General features: G+C 38.9%; 1 protein-coding gene across 3 annotated transcripts in view; it reads left to right on the forward strand.

The window, feature by feature from the left end:
* The window catches only part of sema6d (semaphorin 6D), a 284,007-nt gene that overhangs the window by 128,981 nt on the left and 140,975 nt on the right, over nt 1-14,051 (forward strand). For all 3 annotated transcript variants that reach the window (XM_069910619.1, XM_069910620.1, XM_069910621.1), the window contains one exon: nt 9,191-9,267. The gene's annotated coding sequence lies outside the window, so the exon portion shown is untranslated. The remainder of the gene's footprint in view (nt 1-9,190; nt 9,268-14,051) is intronic.

Raw genomic sequence — 14,051 nt, forward strand, 5'->3', positions numbered from 1 at the left:
TACGTCAGATTCCATCCTTATCACACAGGTAGTTTGGGGATACAGTTCGTACTTTGCACAATTAAGCCTATTTTGTGGTGAATGAAATTCATTGTTACAATAAATTGCAGTGTATGTTATATCAGAGCTTTGGGAGGATATTTCATAATTTTGTGAAGACTGCATATTCTCAATTAAGGCCATGTCTGTCTATCTTTATGTTGTAAGCCATATGACAAAATGAAACATGATTTCTCCAATCAACCCAAAGTGCAAATAGGGTCTTTACCTTTTAAGAAAGAAAATAAACCTGCATCATTTAAAAACGAGCCGTGATCTGACAAATCCCAGCAGCTACAGCTGTACTTTTCCAATGTAATAATCCTTAACTATTTAATCATCACCACATTATTTATTTTTTTAATTTCTGTCCCAACCATTTAAGACAGGAAGTCAAACCACATTACAGATCTCCACAATGGTTGCTTGGAGCCATCTGCGAAGAAACTGCTCTGGTCTTGCTCTTTCCCCTGTGTTCTATACTTTCTGCAGAGTTGAAATGCATTCTGCTCCGCATTTGTCTCAAGCAGCAAAACGGAAATCGGAAACATGGTGCAGAGACACCAGTGTGGTCTCGGCCTAGTACTGTGAAGCCTCAAAAACTTTAAATGAATTTACAGGCGGTACTATTCATCCACTGCAGCAATTATGCTTTTATTCTGAATTCACCACAGTTCAATAGAAACTCGAGCCATATTATGGAATAAAATCTTGTTAATGAACTTGATATGTACAGGAAATTGTACACAATTTCTCGAAGATATCAAGGTCTTTAAGTCAGTGCTTTGGTACCAGAAATACTTTTTATTGTCATTGCAAACACACGGCTGATATTAGATTTTTACATCAATATCTTGCCAGTTAAGACGGTTGCGGTTGATAATGGATTTTTTTTTCCCCTTGGATTTTGAACAGGTGAGGCAATAGTTTAATTTCATGAAAAGGTATTAATTTTGCAGTGTTCATAATACCCATTTTGTGCCTTTGGCAAGGCTTTACTTTAGCAAGACTTCTTGAATGACAACCAGTGAAAAATACAAATGTAGGTGAGATGCACATTCGAGCAGCACCCTACAGGGAAAATTAATCAAATTAGATAATAAACAAATACCGACTGAAGTTACAGTCGGTATTAAACTCCAAAAATGCATGATCTCTAGGAATCCAGTACTTCATAAGGTTCATTCATTGCTTTACTTCTAAGGTGACCTCCTGGTTCACAATTTAAGCACAGCCACTGGCTTCAGATCACTCCTTTAAGCACAGGCATCAAATCCTATCCATCAATAGCAGCTTTAAATGCATCAGGTTATCTTACACATTCACTGGATGCAGGGATTTTAGGAGGGACAGCATATTTTTTCATATTTTATCTGAAGTTGATGGTGACCTGCCCTCTTCAAACACTGCACTTCTTCTTGTGAAAGTGCCCCCACAATATTGTAGTACAAGGATCTTCAGAATTTCGACCCTCTGGCAGCGAAGATGATATCTATAATGAGAGTACCCCTTATCTGAAAGGCATGGGACCAGAAGTGTTTCTGATTTTGGAATAATGTGTTTTATAGTGTGAATAATGTTTTGTACTTATCAAAAATAAAGAATCTCTGCTGACCAAAGAGGATTAAATGCAGCAACAAATACTAGAAATTCTGCTGGACGGCAAAAAAACACCATCACTCAGGTCTGGCGGTGGTGATGGTTGGCAACAAACTGGCACCATCAGAGGCCCACATGGGCACGTGAGGTCAGGTGTAGAATTTTCCACTTGTGGTGTCGTGTTGGCGCTGAAAAAAGTTTAGGATTTTGGAGCATTTCGGAACTTCGGATGCTCGACCTACATTTCCAACCAGCAGAGTATATGGCTTTAAAGGCAGCATGGGGTGATGGCTTTCTCATGCTCTATTTCCTTTCCATTGTTGGTTTGTGATGGATTTGGATGATGTTGGTGAAATAACCTTGGTGACCGATTTGCCGTGAATGTTGTACGTGGTGCGTGCTTATTGGCAGTGTAATGCTGGTGGAGAGTGCAGGATGAGGTGTAAATCACAAGAACACAATGAAATAGGAGCAGGAGTAATTGACTTGGGCCCTCAAGCCTGCTCCATCATTCAATATGATCCATGTTGAGAATAGTTGCTGCTTTTTGAACATCTGGATGGCGTTGAACTTCATGAGTGCTGAATATGGTATTTCACCATTTTCCTGAAGTGTTTTGCAAACCGTTAGGGAAAAGGAGCTGAAATCTCTTCCGACATGATGTGTAGCATCCAACATGTTCTTGTAGCTACAGTATTTCAAACCACAGAACATTACAGTACAGAAAACAGGCCTTTTGGCCCTCCTAGTCTGTGCTGAACTATTAATCTGCCTAACCCCACTGACCTGGCTTGTTCAAGTGTTTTTTTTTGGCAGTGGTCATTCCCAAAAAGTTGATACTGGGGAATTCAGCGACAACAATCCCATTGCATGTAATGGGGAGGTGTAGTTAGATTCTCCATGGAGATGTTTGTTGACTAGCACTTGTATAATGTAGTTGTCACTTGCCACTCCCCATCCCATGCCTGAATTCTGACTTATTAAGAATCATTGAGACTGATGGCCACACAGTGGTTATCATAGCTTTCCATGCAATGTTTGGAAATTTTGTATCCAGGTTCTATCTAGACCACTGCATATGACCCATGCATTAGGTACTAATGCAAATTCTAGCACAAGAGGAATGCAGCTTAGATTATAATGAGGCGACGCACTCCCAACAGATTACAGTTAGTCTGCTGCTTTTATTGCAACATGATTGACTTTAAGCGAATTATAAAGTGAGTGAAAGGATTACATAAATCTTTCACTTGTCACCGGTGATGACGTCACAAAACAGTGTGACACAAGTCCGTATAGTTTAGAAAAGGAGCAATTTTTTGACAACTAAATAAGCAATAGCATTAAAATTGTATTTTCAAATAGCTACTTCAAAATGTCTCTGTTCATGGCTCCAAGCAGATCTTAACAATCACATTAAGGTATTATCTGAATGTTGAGATTATTACAATTTTGTAACCCATTCCGTGGTATCTCTTATTTCTGGATTTTAATGAGGCTCTTTGGAAAACCGCTTTGACTGAACAAGGGATAAGTCACAGATGGCCAAGCTGTTGGAGTTATCAGCTAATTAAAAATGACTTAAGAAGTGGAACTGGAATAACTCTTCAGTATGACCTTTATTCAACCTTAATTAGTTATACTGTTGTGCAGTGATGCTAGATTACACATAAAGAAGGTGTTTTTATTACTTGTTATAGATAAGGACTTAATTCAGATTTTTAAATGATTGCTTAAAATTCTCTAAATTATGTTTTTTTCCCCACTTGTTGCTCCATCATACAATTAATATTGCATAAAAACAGGGACCTCATCCAGCAGTGTCCATGCTGACCATCAGCTATACTGATCCCATTTACTAGCATGTGGTCAACCAATGTTCAATCCGTACTACTAATATTAACCCTAACTCGTGTGCTCAAATGTTGCACTCGATGGATTTCTTCAGAAGTCTTCTGAAAATCCAAATATTCTAAGTCCATTGGTTCTCTCTTACTTACTTAAGAACATTAGAACTAGGAGCAAGAGTCGGCCATCCGGCCTGTCAAGCCTATTCCGCCATTCAATGAGATTATGGCTGATCTCATAAAGGGCTCATCTCCACCGACCTGCTTTTTTCCCCATATCCCTTAATACCCCTACTTTGTAAAAAAATCTATCCAACGTCTTAACCTGATGTAGCCTCCATTGCTTTAATGGACAGTGAATTCCACAGATTCATCACCCTCTGGGAAAAGCAGTTCCTCCTCATCTCCATCCTAAATCTACCACCCAGGATCTAGAGGCTATGTCCCCTTGCTCTAGTCTCCCCCACCAATGGGAACAACTTACCTACCTCTATCTTATCTATGCCTTTCATAATTTTATGATTTTATGAAATCCTCTCTCATTCTTCTAAATTCAAGCACATATTGATCCTGAAAAAACAGCTAAACACAGTTTTTCTTTCATAAATTTCATATCTGGTTACTTTGATGGTTCCTCCGTGTTCTGTGTGATAAAGACTCTGGCCTTTTGATCTTAACTGATCGACAACTTCCCATTTTACTCTCCCTTATTTTTTAAAGAGTGGGAATACTCAAGCTCTTCAGTGAATAGCTTCACTCTTATTAAGATTATTATACCAGTTGGGTCTAAGGAAGTAATAAGGCAAAAATGGATGACTGTTTACAGCAGGCGACTTGACACCGGGAAATGAAGGATGTGCTTAGAAGCTCATTTCTGGTATAACCTAAGATTGAATGGCTTGTCTCAGCTTTGCTTCATACATTTGCTGAAAGGAGAAGTAGAAGCTATGTTCAAGGAATGTGAAGTAAAGGCCTTCTACAAAGCCATGTGATGCTTCAGGTTTTAAACCTGAGTTCTACAAAGCCTTTGATGCTTTCTCCAATTTGAAAACTACACACTACACTACTCGAAGAGAAAATGCAAGAATTGGAAAAGATTTATGGATTGTTTTATTTAGACATTTTGGTTCAAAAATATCCTCAATTTTATTAATGATATCGCATCTTTGATCAGGTTGCAAAATGCTAAACCGGAACTGATTCTAGAGTTAAATCACACATTTGCCCCTATTTAAAATAAAGGAAGAAAAATTGTGGCAATTCCCAATCCACAATTATTCAGCTGTCAAACTATGTGATAGTATTTCGGTATTTCTGGGCATAGAAGTCAGATAACCTGCAGGCAGTGATCATGGGGTTCTGCGCTGTCAGTCCATGTCATCCTTATTTTTTAAAAATCACTACATTTCAAATTGTTCAATCCATTCAGACCTATTGCATGTGCCAGTCAATTTGCTACCGTAACGTCTTTAGCCTAAAGGGCTAGAATTCCTGAGCTGCAGTCAACACAGAGTTTAATAAATCTACTTAATAGATCACTGGCAATAACCTGCCCTGTGGCTCCTCTGTAGTTACGGAATTAAATTTGTCTCCTTTATCGAAGATGGGGGGCACAGTTAGCGTCGTGGTAGGTGCAATGCTCTTACAGTGACAGTGACTCCAGTTCGAATCCGATGCTATCTATAAGGAGTTTCTATGTTCTACCCATGTCCGCATGGGTTATCTCTGGATGTTCCGGTTTCCACCACTTTTCAAAATGTTGGGGGGGGGAGGTTATAGGTCAATTGGGTGTAATGGGGCGGCATGGGCTCATGGGCCGAAAGGGCCTGTTACCGTGCTGTAGGTCTAAATCTGTTTAAAATTTTAAATTATAAAAAAAAGTTATTTACTTCCCTTGCTCTCCTCTCTCATCTAATCTGTGGACGATGATCTTGTAGGTTTACACCTCACGCTTTTCACTGCCAGGTTTTGGATTGTCAGCAGAATGCAGTCAACTCTCATGACCTTCTAATTTAGAGATAGAGCATGGCAATAGGACCTCTGGCCCACGAACTCAAGCCACCCAAATACACCCAGGTGACTAATTAACCTACTAACCGTGTACATCTTTGGAATGTGGGCGGACACAGAGGCGCCCAGTGGAAACCCACACAGACACATGGAGAACTTACAAACTCCTGACGGACAGTGCCAGATTCGAACCTAGGCTGCTGGTGTTGCAGTAGCACTGGTGGTGAAACTAAAAATAGTGCCTGGTCTGGGCTAAATAAATTGACCGGGGATGGAATGAAGACATCCTCACCATTGAGGAAGTCTTTGAGGTGTTCTTTCCAGTATGCATTGACTGTCTTTCTTCCTAAGGCATTAATTTCTGTTCTTGGGCCTCAGTTTGATGAAGCCTTTGGCTTTTGGGCCATAGATGACCTTGACGGTACTTAAAAAAAATTACTGAAGATCTCAGGGTTGTGTGTGATGTCATGTATGTACTCTGACAATAAATTGGAAATCTAATACATATTTACAAGACTCTCCAGAGATGCGATATTTTCAGTTGCAGAAATCGTGTCACAGTCCTGGTAACATTCCTAACTCATTACACTTAATTAATTTGTCAGAAAGCCAATTTACATAGTGAATTGAGTGATTGCTTTCTCGTACCTGCACCTTTTTACAGCAGAGATAGTCTCCACCTTCCCCAGCCCACCATTTAAGCTTTTAAATAAACAAATGTCACCTTCAGCAAGCAAAGCCTCCAATGTATGGATGATAATGAGCCATTGAGGGGTCAACAATCACATTCTTGTCATTCATTTTAATTTGCATTTTTTTGAATTGGTAAGTAGATGAATACATTGATCTAGAAATTTAAACTGTTACTAGAACAGCAAATGAGCAATGGTGGGCAGTTTAAAAGAGTTATCTATGAAAGAAAGCATTACTCTGGGATTTGGGAAGGAAGTAATTTTTGTACAAGGTACCACACACTTTTGATACCTCCCACAATACAGCCCTTTATTTCTGTTTAAGTTGGTCGGAAATCATTGTTTTTAATCTACGGACTGTGGAGGCCCGTTATTTATGTTGGTGATGCCCAAAATAACCATGTCAGATGCTCTTGTGAGTGTCTCCATTATTTCAATACAGATCAACATCCCTTTCATTGCTGAATGGTCATTCACAGCTGTCAATCATTCAAACTGTGCTGGCTGAATACTAGCTCTGTGAGATTTTAACATTGGTGTCCAAGAGAAGTCTGACTCAAATAAATGAAGCGTATTCTGCTTCATCCCATAATTATCTTTTTAATTAAAAGTTTAAAGATAAATGTCACATTTATTTTTAATTAAATTCAGTTAAATAAATGATTTAATGGTAAATCTCTGCTTTCAATACACAAGCTTCAAATTGCTCAGGATATTTCATTTTTTTTTAGTTAGCAGGCGAGCCCACCTTTGGAGAAACGGCACAATTTTGCTTCATGTATGTATTGCGTTCTCATTCATGAAGGCACACAGATATGGATCTTAATCAGGGTGTTAGATCAAAACAAACATGCCTTTGGTCTCTCCTAATCTTTATTTTTGCAACGGAAATAATGTAAAATGGTCCATTGACCTTGCTATTGCTCATTTTGTACCATTACACATAATGAAGATCCAGCTCCAAAGTATTCACATTAACAGATCATATATATATATATATATATATGCTTAAATAATTCCATTCAGTTGGATTTCTTGCATGTTTCTGGCCTCTATAACTGTCGGGATCAATCTTGCAATCATGTTTTTTTTATTGGAGCCATGAAGAAAAGGCAGAAGGCTGACCACAACAGAGAGATCTCTGAGGGACCTGAAGGGCACCATTTTTAACTCAGAGTGCTGTCTGTATCTGAAACGAGCTGCCAGATGAAGCCATAGAAGTGGGTACACATGCAACATGCAAAAGACCATGTGGTTGGGAAGAGTTTATATCGATATGGAGCACAGGAGACTCCCTGAATGGCAACTGGCCAGCATGGATGAATTGGGCCGAAGGGCCTTTTCCATGCTGCATGATCTAAAACTGAGCCTTGATCTGTGGTCGAGAGGAAAAATACAAAGAATATCTTTATTTAAGTAAAGTTATGTCACTGTGCTTGCTGACCAGCCATTTGTGATTGAGAAGTTTGAAATAGAACATCCTTGTTTGTGAATAAAGCAGCTTTAAACTCAAACCACAATAGTACAGCTGTACAGCTTGTTTAAGATTCATTTGGTACAATAAAGCTCTTGCATTTTGTGGCTTAATTACTATATGTTCCCCATCTACTAATGGGCTAATGTTGTAGTTTTTTCTGTAATTAACAAAACAAATCAAATTCATTTTAATTCATGTGATGGAGGAATAGTGATTGAAGTTAAGCTGAAATTGCTAGTTGTCGCAATTCATTTCTTACAAAATACACGTATCATCGTGCACGTTTGACTGGACTTGAGTTGATCTAAAGTGTGTCGTGGCTTAAGAATGAAATTGTTGCTGTCACATTTTAATCATTGCAAGATCACCTGAGAAAAGCTTGCATTTATGTATCATTCACAGATGCACTTGTCTCAAGACGCTTCACAGACCAAATGCATGATAAGTTGTTAAAAAGAGAGGTTTGAGTTAGCTACTTCTGATTGAACAGTAAGACAAAAAGCAAAGGGATTGAGGGACGAAGGTCCAGAAATTAATTCCAGTTTCAGTATTGGAACAGGAGGGAAAAGCAATGCCCAAGGGGGGAAAAAGTCAAAAGGAAATGGGCTGAGGCATACTTGAGGATGTAATCTCAGTCTAAAAACAAAGATTTAAACATTCCCACACAATATCCTGGGCAGTCCGTGTGAAATGTTCAAACTCTTAATCCCAATAGGGCACACTATTAGTCTTTTATGTACATTTTAAAAAAATACACTGACACCTTTAAAATACTAGCACTATTCAATGACATGGGATCAAGAGGGGAATAATTTTGAATCATCTCATCAACTCTTAGTAGAAGAGAGTTTTGAGTAACACTACTGTGAGATTACAACATCAGTGTATTTTGATACAGGAAATCCCAAAATTTGAAGGCATTGTAAACAATATACTGAGATTAAATTAATAGCAAATTTGCAAAAGCATTCATCAAGTTGCAATAACAGGGGAATAGTTCCAGAAAGAAACTTGGAGTAAGTGACAAATTAAGGAATTTAAGGTAAAACCCCAACCTTCCACTTTCGAGATCTCTCAGCAGTTTATACCTAGGACTTGTTAAGTGCCGAAACAACTGAGCGTTAATCAAAGACAGGCTTCTGCATTGTACTTCTCTGAACACAAGAAACCCAAAAGGTTTATAATTAATATTTCTGTAGCAGTGGGAATATGCACATTTAATCTCAACAAACAAGAGATTTGAAGATGGGCTTTTGTTTAAAAACCAAGGCACAAACACTGCCTTTATTAAGGAAGGCAAAGAGCTGTTCTACAGTGGAGCTAAAGCTACATTCTACAAATGCTAGCAAATAGGCCAATTGTAATATTGGGCATTTTTCCAGTTCTCTCAATGTCAACCAATGGCTGTGGTGTATTTATCAAGAAAATGTTATTATTAGAATATAGAGATTGTTTGTTTTGGAAATTAAACTACTCCGCTCTGTTGGTACTGCTTTATTGAAAACGGCCATGTTTACTCCCTACAGGGGTTCACTAGCAATGTGAATGTTCACAAGAAAAATAACTGCTGACTTGGGTAAAATTCCCAAACATCTTTAAAAAGGTATGTGCTTTTACTTGGCATGTTCTGTGTTTTGGTAATTCCATGTTCAGTGAACAATTCACACTGATTTTAAGGTTGTATGTAATAACCAAAAATGAACGCATTCATAACCTGCAAGCCAGATTCCCTTCAAAAGGGTTAATGTGACTCAAGCTTTTGAAACTGCAGGTCGAAAAAAAACGAAAGACTATAAAATATGTAAAGTTTAATCGTGGTGTTTATAATTGAAAGTATCAAATATATTCAGATGTATATTATTTCATCAATCATCAATATTAATGAATGACATGAATGGTCTTGATTTTCTAGACAAAAATGCTAAATGTTCTACTTTCAACAGTTACTTAAGTTTCCAATATTGAAGTTGAACATTAAACAGTCTTTTGAATCCATGAGTGGTTGACCTGTGCATTCCACTAGTTCAGAGATACACCTGGTAGATCATTCTGATGCAATTGTAAATTGCCGCACCTTTTAGATCATCTAAAATTCTGCGATCTTCCGTTCGCCCATCACTGCTCTGCTGCTACTGCTTCAGTTTGAAGTCCTTATCCTTGTATTCAAATGCAAAAGAGCACTGTCCTCTGTTATGTCCAGATTAACAATCCCCCAAGATATCTGAAATTATGTCCCTTGAACCTTAACAGATTTATTTGCTCCACAGTGACTTTGCTTTCTGCTCCGGAATTCCCTTCTCAAACTTTGTACATCTCCATTATTTTCCTTCCTTAGAATATATTTCTTAAAAACCCATTTTCTATTACCAAACATTAAGTTGTCTTCTCTTGTATCCTTTTCTGTGACCAAGCACTGTGCAGGGCCCTACCAATGGAAATAAGAAGTATTCATCTAAGACCTTATTGATCTCCCATGGCTCCACACATATTACCAGTACACTGATCCTTAATGGGACCCATTTTTCTTGTTATTCTGTACCTTTTAATACATTCACAGGATTTTCCGTTACTTTGCTAAGGATATCTCATAGACAATTTTTACCCCCTTAGTTTCCTTAAGGGTTCTCCTAAATTCCATTGCCAACATTCTCGGCAACATAAATGTGTCAGATTAAAGTCAGAAAAGCAGGTGAAACTTTATTTGATGAACAAAGAAATGATCAAATAACAAAAACATTTCAGATTGCATCTACAATTTATTTCATCCTCTCTACTAATTTGTAGCATAATATTGAAAAATGTTATTGCCTCAATAATAGTTTGTGTTACATCTCTGTGGTCTATTGGTACCAACGGACAGAATTAAAATGAGCCGTTAAAGCTGCGATTAGTTGCATGTTACTGCTGATGTGTGTATTCTGTTAGTTTCTGCACACTGTAATTGATTTTTTTTGATGAATGGGTCTTTTTTTTCCCCCATAAGAGCAGATCTATTCTGGTTTAAGTAATTTTTGAAATGCTGTTTATACAGTATTGGCACTTAGTTTTAATATTGCTGAGGTGTGTGGTACAGTATATGGACTTTTCTTCCCGAGATGATTTACTATTGTGCAGGAACATGAAGCATGACTGAAGCGATCCATTCTTCATTTTCATGTTAAATCAGCAATTCTCACTTTTCCTCAGGAACCTGCCTTCAATTGCATAAGAATTGTGGATATCTGGATTTCAGTGGGATGCAAATGCAAACATTTCTCTCTCTTGGTCTCTCTTTCTCTCACACACACTATCTCCCTCTCGACCTTTTGTTCTCTCTTGTGTCTCTCACCCTTTCTTTTCTCTCCTTTGCCCTCTTGCTCTCCGTCTCTCTCACCCCCTGGAATGTGTGTGTTTCCAGAGTTTTATATTGGGTAACCAAACCTCATCTCCCAGATGGACATTCTGCACTGAAATTTGGTTATCAATCTAATGTGATAAAATAGATAAAGCCATTTAACCATTGGAATGCTGAAAAAAAATCATTTAGAACATGTATGTTGTGGATTAGATGATATAGGGAAAATCTTGACCTTTATGCTCATGTCCTCTTGTATAATTGTATTGGTGGCTCAAAAATATTAGTACCTGTGTATAGGAACATAGTTGTGTGTACCCAGTATTTAAGTTTGAAACCATCAGTAGGTTAAGATTCTAAACCATCCAAAGAATGATTTTTTTTTTTTGCATCTCTAAGCAAATCATCTAACTATATTTATGGTAACAAAGGGAAGACTGCTGCGGTCAGGATCAAAGAAGGCCAGTCTTTTCCAAGTTTGCAATTTACAATACAGATTAAAGACTTCAGAGTAGGTTAATAACGTAAGAATTTTAAACCATTAAACTCATCATGTACAAAAAAACAATGGGTATTGACATTATTTTGCCAGACTATGGGCAGCCCAGTGGCTTAGCTAGAGGAGCCACTGCTTCTCAGTGATAGAGTCCTGATCACGGCAACTGACGATGTATATCTTGTTCCTGTGACTGCATGCGACCCCTCCGGTGCTCCAGTTTCCTCCCACACCCCAAAGATATAAGAGTTAATAGATTAATTGGCCACTGTAAATTACCCCTAGTGTGTAAGTAAGTGGTAGAATCTGAAGGTAGTTGATAGAATGTCAGGGGAATGGAATGTGAATGAGTGGTTGATGGTTGGCACGTCTTAATGGGCCAAAGGGCCTGTTTCCATGCTGTATCTCTCAATGCTCTCCCATCAACATCTGAGGGATCACATCTGAGCAGAAACTCAGATACCATGGCTACATGACTACAGGAGTAGGTCAGAGATTGGGTATTCTGCAGATTTACTTTTCACAGGCCAGATACAAGACACAAATCGGAAGAGTGATGGAGAAGTGGGCAGCACAGTTGGTGGAGCAGTTAGTGCAATGCCTTTACAGCGCCAGCGATTAGGACAGGGGTTCGAATCCCTTGCCATCTGTAAGGAGTTTGTTTGTTCTTCCCGTGTCTGCTTGGGTTTTCCCCGGGGGCGCTGGTTTCCTCCCAATATTCGACACGTGCCGGGGGTGTAGGTCAATTAGGTGTAAATTGAGCGGCACGGACTCTTGGGCTGAAATAGCCAGTTACCGTGCTGTAAAAAAAAATTTAAAGTCTCCCCTTGCCTGGATGAGGGCAAAGCCAGGAAGGTTCAAGAATTGTAGCAGCAGCCAGGACAAAGTCGTATGCTTCATTAGCACACAGTGGCCTCAAGGTGTTCCATCTACAAACTGCATGGTCATTACTCACCCAGGCAACTGGAGTATTGAATTCAAGAGTAGGGAGGTTATGATGAAATTGTACAAGGCATTGGTGAGGCCAAATTTGGAGTACTGTGTACAGTTTTGGTCATCAAATTATAGTAAAGATATAAACAAAATAGAGAGAGGGCAGAGAAGGTTCACGAGAATGTTGACAGGATTTCAAGGTTTGAGTTACAGGGAAAGGTTGTGCAGACTGGGGCTTTTTTCTCTGGAGCGTAGAAGATTGAGGGGGGACTTGATAGAGGTGTTTAAGATTTTAAAAGGGCCAGACAGAGTAAACGTGGATAGGCTTTTTCAATTAAGAGTGGGGGAGATTCAAGCTAGAGGGCATGGTTTAAGATTGAAGGGGGAAAATTATAAGGGGAACATGAGGGGAAATTTCTTTATGCAAAGGGTGGTGGGGATGTGGAATGAGCTTCCGACAGACGTGGTCGAGGCGGGATCATTGGTTACATTTAAGGAAAGACTAGATAGTTACGTGGATACGAGAGGACTGGAGGGATATGGACCGGGTGCTGGTCAGTGGGACTAGGAGGGTGGGGATTTGTTACGGCATGGACTAGTAGGGCCAAACTGGCCTGTTCTGTGCTGTAAGTGGTTATATGGTTATATAACTCCAACTATACCTGAAATCCACCATCTCCAAGGATGATGGCAGCAAACAACAGGAAAATTAGCAGCAGGTGATTTCCCCTCTAAGTCTCACATCATCTTACTTTGGAAACTATATTGCCTGTCCTCCTTTTTCACTGGGTACAAATGCAGGAACTCTGAGCCCATTATGCACTCTGGAAGTTGCTTCACCAGAAGGGGTGCTGCCGTTCTCGAAAGCAACCCACGATCATCATGGATAATGGGTGCTGGCCTTGACTGTGATTACAGTTGTGGTATAACAATATTCAGAGTGAGCAAAGGTTGTGGGTTTAAATCCCACCACAAATGGCGGGAACAATACTAAACAATTAGATTGGGGGTTTATATAGGGTAAGAGTTGACCAAAGCTCCACAGCCTGATAGCCATCTCTGGATACCAGATGGAGTCCATTTTAGCTGTAACACTGAAAATGGAATAAACTACCAGGATCTGGGAAAAATGGTCACTTGAGCAAGAGCCCTTGGAGCTACTTTTTATCTTTAGTTGATTGCATTGAAGAAAACGTATTGCTTTTTTTAAAAGAAAAACATTATCTCCATAAGCAATATTGACGTCTAGCAGGCAATAGATCAGATCATGAGAACCCGTCACAGAGAAAAAACTTGAGAAAGACTTGCAAAATTGAAAAATCAGCTCAACAGGAGCTGGAAAGTACTGAGCTGTTAAGTTGCAAACCTTCTTTTAAAAAAAGCCCTGAATAAGAACATCACTCACAGTTAGCCAATTTAACAGTGACACCATCTACTTGTCAAGGATGGCTATTGAATCTGGTAAGTGATAGATGAATGTTTGCTGCTTTCTGAACGCTGCACATAAATATTATTGCAATGTTTATAAAAGCTTCTTAAATATCCATGCCAATGAGATGTGAAACTTCAGAAATCCCATGCAAGTAGTATCAGGTGCAATTCAATATGATGTGTGCAAGCTGAA

The sequence above is a fragment of the Narcine bancroftii genome, chromosome 14, assembly GCF_036971445.1.
Source record: "Narcine bancroftii isolate sNarBan1 chromosome 14, sNarBan1.hap1, whole genome shotgun sequence".
NCBI lineage: Eukaryota > Metazoa > Chordata > Chondrichthyes > Torpediniformes > Narcinidae > Narcine > Narcine bancroftii.